This window comes from Erigeron canadensis, chromosome 4, assembly GCF_010389155.1.
Source record: "Erigeron canadensis isolate Cc75 chromosome 4, C_canadensis_v1, whole genome shotgun sequence".
Lineage (NCBI taxonomy): Eukaryota > Viridiplantae > Streptophyta > Magnoliopsida > Asterales > Asteraceae > Erigeron > Erigeron canadensis.
In genome coordinates, this window is record NC_057764.1 from 16,665,379 (window position 1) to 16,673,166 (window position 7,788).

Genomic DNA, 7,788 nt, shown 5'->3' on the forward strand with positions numbered 1-7,788 from the left:
CCCAACTCTGCTGCAAAACACTATCAGAAAATCCTTTTGCCATCGAAGCAAACTGAGATCTCAATCTGAAAGAGGAGTTCAGATTTAGCTTTTCATGCTCAAAGACTCCCGTTAGTAATTCCCTTTCCTCTTCAGATAATGCACCAGAAGGGGAGGAGCAACAACTTCTGACTGCTTTTTGAGCAAGGCCAGGATTTCATCCAGTTGCTTCGACTGGTTCTGAACTTGTTGATCAAGAGTTGACACAGAATTTTTCATTTCAGTAACAGCTTTGTCAACCTTATCATTTGTTGCCTTAGAGACTTCAGAAACCATCGACCTGACTTTCTCTTCAACCTTTTCTGCCACTGACACTGAAATCTGAGAAATAAGATCTTCAGAGAATACAGACTTCAGTGTCTCAGAAGCCTTCACACTAACTGAATCACCAAGTGACTTCTCATCAACACTTGGCTTTTTAACCAACTCACCAACTTCTTTCTCAACTGCCAAGAATGATCTTTGAATCATCTGAACCCAGGATTGCAGATTCGCAACAACTGAAGTCTGCACATCCCTCTTGGTCAGCTTGAATGCTTCACCAATTGCCTTACTCAAACCATTACCCGCCGAAACCAATTCTTGCAACTTCCCAACCACCAAGCCCTCATTAACTACAACTTTAGTAAATTCAGTGCCCATAACAACCTGGGAACCCTTCAGATCGGCCAGAGACTTGGTGTTGGCAGCAGAGATTTAAATAAGCCCTCAACCTGAATAAGTAGGTTGTGGACTTCGGTTTGTGATCTCTCTAACTGAGCTTCCATACTGAGAGGTGGAGCAGATGAAGTGGAAGCTGAAGCAACAAAGGGAGAAGTTCGAATCCCTACCAGAGCCTTCTCCAGAAGTGCATCAGAAGGACCCTCAGATTCTATATCAGAGTCCAACTCTTTTTCTTGATCCTCTGGCAGGTCATAATTTCTCCTTGGTGGAATTTGATGAATTTGAGGGTGAAGGTGTTGAAGTGGTGGTTGAAAAACGGCTGAGGTGACATAGGCAGGGGTTGATCCTTCAGGAAATAAAGGGTGCTAGTGTGAAATTGGTGGTCTTTGGTAAGGTGGATCAAGATCAATGATGTTTTGTGGAATGATGGGGATGTTTTGTTGTTGTTGTTGTTGTTCCAAAAGAGGTGGTGGCATTGGTTCGTCAACAAGGTTGAGGGTTGGCTCAGAATCCGATTGATTCTCCCTCAATAAATCCTCATCGAACTCAAAGTCCTCGAGGTTTCCCTCAGGAAGCTCATCGTCATCCCAGATATTAACTATCTGGTCAGATATGCTCTGGTCTTGATTCCCAGAATGCAAGCCAGCACCCAGTTCTACAGCTGCTTCAGCAGTTGCATCGTCACTGGTCAGAATTGGAACTGCTTTAGTCGATACCGGTTGTGCCTCAGTAACTCTTGTGCTAGATCCAAGAGTCCCTTCATGGGCCGCATAAATTGAAACCTCCATCTCTTTGGGTATCACCTGAGAAATATCAAAAGTTTTCTGCATGCACAGAGTGTAAGATTTGTGAAGTTACAGGGGGTGCACGTGCAGACTCAACTTCTAATGTGTGTTGGGCTGACACACTAATATCTTCACCATCTCCTCCTAAAGAAGTTTTGGAGATGGTTGCTTGCAAGTTTCCTATTTGACCTTCTTCTGAAACCTGTTTTGAGGTCTCAGAAGGCTGAGCTTAGGTACTAATATCCTTGGGTTGTAAGGATGGCCTAAAAGGACGCAGTTTAAGTAACCCTTTTGGAGATCCTGAGGAATCTTTTGGGAGATCCTCAGGTTGGTCAGTGGATGATGAAGGTGGCAGGGTAAAACTTGTTTTGGGTTTGAACAAGTGTAACATTTTGCCACTAGATCAACTGGTGGGTCTCACATTCTTTTGTGACCCGCCCAGTGATCTTTCTGAGCCAGTTGGTCATGCTGCGTCAGTTTTAACATTATTACCAAGTACCTGAAGCATTGCAGGGGAGAGTTCAGGTTCGTCCTCAGACTCAAATAGTTTGGAGAGATCCTTGCAGAATTCAGTCTAAGAGCTCTCCTGAAGGATGTCAGAATATCCTTCTCCCAGAATTGCCAGAAAACACAAACTTAAAAATCTTGGGAAGGCAATATGAATGCTCCTCTTCCCCTTCAGCTTTGTCAACAACTGAGCAAAAAGCATCTCAGCAAAATCCACCTTTACACCATGCCACAAATAATAACCCATCTCAACTTGGATCAATAAAATCTGATCCAATCCGCCACTATTGCCACCAAGACACTCTACAATTTGTGTCCAAAAATATCTCCAACAGTTTTTGAATCCGGCAATAAAAATGTGGCCGGATGTCTTCAAGTTGCCATCATCATCCAAAATTTGGTTATGGCCAGTAACCAACAATACTTCTCTAAAATTCACTCCCTTTCTTCTTTTCTCGTAGGGAGTGTTGGGAGGCAAATAATTCAACCGGAGTGCCTCCCGGAAACTATCAAGTGTCAATACGCACTTCATCATCCCTTCTTTCAATGTGAACGCTATTGACTTATCATCTTTGGCAACTTCAGCAGTGTACCAAAATTCTAATAGGTATCTATGGTACAACTGCTCTGGATCGGCAGTTAGGGCATAAGAAAAAGGGCAACGTTGAAGGAATGTGTTTAATCTGCCCATCAACCCGTCGGTTTTGACGTTCAAGGCCACCTTATAATTGTTCATGTTGAACCGTATGGTTTTAGATTCGAAATCCTTTGGCCATTGAGAACTGGGTTTAACTGCCGATTTTGGGGGAGAATATTCAAAGGCTATTAAGGTTTTGGGTTCTTTTACGGATGTAGCCATTGAATTTTTATTAAAGAAAGAAAAAGAAGATGAAAGAATATGGATGATTTAGGGTTTGGAAAATATGAAGGAAAGTGATTGAGTGTGGAGAGAATGAGAGAGAAATATGATTGGGGAGTAAATGAAAAAAGAAAAAAATGAAGGAAGGAATGATTTTGGGAAAAAGTATTTATATTTACAAAGGAATACGAAAAGTTTTCCAAAGAAAATAAATAAAAAGATTTTGAATTTTGTTTGAGCATGAAAATGAGGAGCTCAATCATAAGATGAGTTTAACCAAGAAAATCATCAATATCTCCTACAAAGTAGTGCAAACCTACTAAATTCTTAGCGAATCTAAGGTGTGTGATGATTTCCCCATAGAGATGTATCGATCTATGGAGGATATGAATGTAATATGATTATATGTGATGATCGATGATGATTAAATGTACTGCAGATATGCAGAGAATGTTGCAATGAATATATGGGTGTTATACGAATATGATTGTGTGTCCAGTTGTATTGAATATTTTTTATATCCCCTGACATATAATGATTGGATGTATATTTAGGCCTCCCACTAGGGCAACATTGTATTTTGGGCCTTTCTGATATGGGCCCGACCCCTAAATCCGGAATGTCAGTACGATGAATAAATAGAATATTCCCGATAATACTTTTTATATTTTGTCTATATCTTATCCAATTAGAGAAAACGAATATAGATTTCTCTTTCTGAATAGAATGGGAAGACTTATTCCCAAAGGAGTTCCAAAGGGTTGAGGAGAGTCATTCCCAAGGGCAAGGCAAGGGAAGCCCCTAAGGAAGTCTTTGAGGAAGTTGCAGAAAATCTTTAAGAATGTTTGGTTTTGTCGATTAGGAGTATGTTGGGAGGCTGCTGGCAATTGGCTGGCATATCGGCTGGGGATATGGCTCGGGAAGGTGGCTGGTAATTGGCTAGCATATCGGCTGGCACCTCGGCTGGCACATCGGCTGGCACATCGGCTAGGGGAGCCGCCCAAGGCCAGTCTTAAATTTAGGAAATTCTTTGTTACATGTTCCCCATTATTCTTCTCCTTCCATTCCAATTCAGATTCTTTCTTTAGGTAAAATTTATACCTTACCTTATCAAATTTCAAACCAAATAAAAATATAATGATATTTTATTGAAAATAATTTTGATCGGGTTTGAAATCCGAAATAATTTTTGATTACACGTCCGCATTTAATGCAACAACGGCCATGACCCCACTTTTTCGCAAAATATTCAACCGTTTTTAATGCAAAAGCAATGATCATTTTTCTTTACGGCACAAATGGTATGACACGTGAGCAAAAAGGTATGTTGGAACAGTAAAAATCACATGTCCACTTGCCAACTAGGTATCCATTGTATAATAAAAGGTTTTGATGGACTTCAGATTTAATAATTTTAAAATCTGAGGAAGGTTAAGGAAGTGCAATCTGAACCTTCTCAGTTTCTGAACCATTTTAGACAAAATATTTTCTGAGGCAAAAATTCCCCCTCAGAGAAAAATTTCCCTTATTTGTAAAAATATTTTTGTCTATTCCCCCTGAAATGCTACACAAGATTTAGCATTCCTAACTCGCTGATGAGATGTTTAAAAGTTTTGACATCTAAAGGTTTTGTAAACACATCAGCTAGTTGTTTGTCAGTGGGAATGAAGTGAATTTCAATATCACCTTTTAAAATATGATCACGAATGAAATGGTACCTAAGATCAATATGCTTGGTTTTAGAGTGCATAACAGGATTGTGACATATTGCGATGGCACTTGTGTTATCACAAAATATTGGCGTTCTGGTATACTTAACACCATAATCAGTTAGTTGGTTCTTCATCCATAAGATCTGAGCACAACAACTTGCTGCAGAAATGTACTCAGCTTCAGCAGTGGATAATGATACTGCAGTCTGCTTCTTACTTGTCCAACTAACCAATTTGCCACCAAGGAAATGACACCCACCTGTGGTACTTTTCCTATCTATGTTACAACCTGCATGATCAGAATCTGAATAGCCCATGAGATCTAGACTTGAGCCTTTGGGATACCAAAGACCTAGTCTGGGGACACCTTTCAGGTATCAAAAAATCCTTTTTACTGCATTCTGGTGTGCTTCTCTGGGATCAGATTGAAATTGTGCACAAAGACATGTTGCAAACATTATGTCTGGTCTACTTGCAGTTAAGTACATTAATGATCCCACCATACCACGATATTTTGTGGGATCAACAGGTTTTCCATTAGGATCTGAGTCCAAAGTTAATGGTGCAGATATAGGAGTATCTTTAGATGAAATAGAATCAAATTGATATTTCTTTAACAAATCTCTGACATATTTTTCTTGATTTATGAAAATACCATCACTGGTTTGTTTTACTTGAAGACCCAGAAAATATGTCAGTTCACCCATCATACTCAGAAGACATTATTTTCGAAAACTTGTCACACAATGTTTCATTTGTAGAACCAAACACAATATCATCAACATATACTTGTACAAGCAAGATATCACATTTCTCATGCAAGATGAATAAAGTGTTATCTATTGCACCTCTGTGAAAACCATTATCTAAAAGATGTCGAGTTAGAGTATCATACCAGGCTCTAGGTGCTTGTCTCAGACCATATAATGCTTTGTTCAGTCTATACACCCAGTGAGGTTTTTCTTTGCTTTCGAACCCTGGTGGTTGATACACATATACAACTTATTCTAGCTCTCCATTCAGAAAAGCACTTTTGACATCCATTTGGTAGACTTTGAAGTCATGATGAGCTGCGAATGCTAAGAAAAATTCTGATAGCTTCAAGTCTTGCCACTGGTGCAAAAGTCTCATCGAAATCAACTCCTTCTTCTTGTGCATAACCCTTTGCAACAAGTCTGGCCTTGTTTCTGATTACATGACCATCTTCATCAACTTTGTTTTGAAAGACCCATCTTGTCCCAATTGGTTCTTTCTTCAGATTGGGGGGACATGGAACAAGCTCCCAAACATAGTTCCTTTCAAATTGGCTAAGCTCTTCTTGCATGGCTTTAACCCAACTTGGATCTTTCATTGCCTCGTCAATCTTCTTCGGTTCTATCAGTGATAGGAAGCTGACATATAAGCATTGATCGCTCGTGGCACTTCTGGTCTGAACCCCTCTACTTGGATCGCCAATCACTTGATCAATTGGATGTAAGCGAGTCCATTTAGAGTAATGACCAGGATGAACAATGATATCAGTGCAAGAACTCCTCCGGCTTACTTCAGGAGATGGATCTAAATGAACTATTTCAGTTTCATCATCTTCATCATCATGTAAGTCACGATTTGCATCATGAAATTCTTCATTCTGAGGTATTTCAGGGGATACTGATATCTGAGGAGTAGCACGCACATCTGATCCAATAGTCAATTCAGAGGGTAGTTTGAATGTGACTGAAGGATAAAATGGAATGTTACTTTGCTGACTTGTAGCTGGTTCTGAACTGGAATGATCAGAAACATGTTCAGGTGACTGATCAGATTCACCAAAACTGATAGGACCTTCTGAAGGTGGTTCAGAGACTGGTTTATTAAAGATTGCATAATTTGTAACATCAAAGGTAACATGAATTGACTCATCAACCTTTTCAAGTCTTTTGTTATAGACTCTAAAGGCCTTGCGAATTGTTGAATAACCTAGGAAGTAACCTTCATCAGCTTTGGCATCAAATTTGCCCAATTTGCTAGAATCATTCAGAATGTATACTGGACATCCAAATACATGGAAATATCCAATATTAGGCTTTCGATTTCTGAGCACTTCATAGGCAGTCTTCTTATGTCTTTTGACATAAATTGAACGATTCTGGGTGTAGCAAGCAGTTGCAACAGCTTCAGCCCAAAAACATTTTGGAAGACCTAATTCATTCAACATACTTCTGGCAGCTTCTATCATTTTGGAAGATCAAAACGATGTTTTTCTCTGATACCAAATGTAACAACATGATTTTATCACTCGAATTCACATCAACAATGGTGTTTGGTTAGTGTGTGTGTTCTTGGTGTTTGTGTCTGTGTTGAGAGAGAATTGGGATCAAGAGTGTGTTATTCAGGTGTAATGATATGGAATATATGTCAAGAGTTATGCTCATGTTATGATTTCTAAGGAATTGAGGGCTATTTATAGTCTAAACAAATCAACTATGCTAATTATCACAATTAGCCCCTCAACCTTAGAAATCATCAACACATGACTTAACAACAAGTAAGTCCATAACTTAAATTACAATGTATCACTATTTTTGGATTTCTAACATTCTCCCCCTTAGTGATATATTGTAAGGTCTGAAGTACGTGTTGTTTTGTCTTGTAGGAATGAATTTGATGAGCCCGGTGATGAAGACAATTGGTGTGTTGAAACAAGTCTTCAAAGCTTTCTCATTGTCTTTGGGGAACTTGATTCTGTCTAGGTCTTGGACTTCTTGAAGTTAAATCATTTGTTGATTCTCAATGTTCTTTTAGACCAGAGAATGATGAGTGTGTGTATGTTTTGAATCTATGAAGATTGTTGAATCATGAATCAGAGTTGTCTTTTGAGGTGCGGAAGGTATGAACTTGTCTTGAATTCTTCAATCTTCGAATCTTGAAGTCTTTTCTTTGAAATCTTGGAATGAATTTTCAGAGATATGTACTCTCCCCCTTGATATGTGCAATGTATCTTTAGGTAAAGTGTTGTTGTATGACTTGAAGATCTTTAATTTGATGAAGACTCTTTTTGAAGCTTTTCTTCTTTGTCTTATATCTTCAATCTTTGATTTGATGAAGACTCTTTTTGAAGCTTTTCGAAGTAATAAATACATCATTTAAGCACGGGTTACATACAGAGTATATGTAAACCATTTTGAAGTAAAAAAAAATTAAGAAAATCTTTTTGTTATTTTTCAAAATTTTATATTTTTGT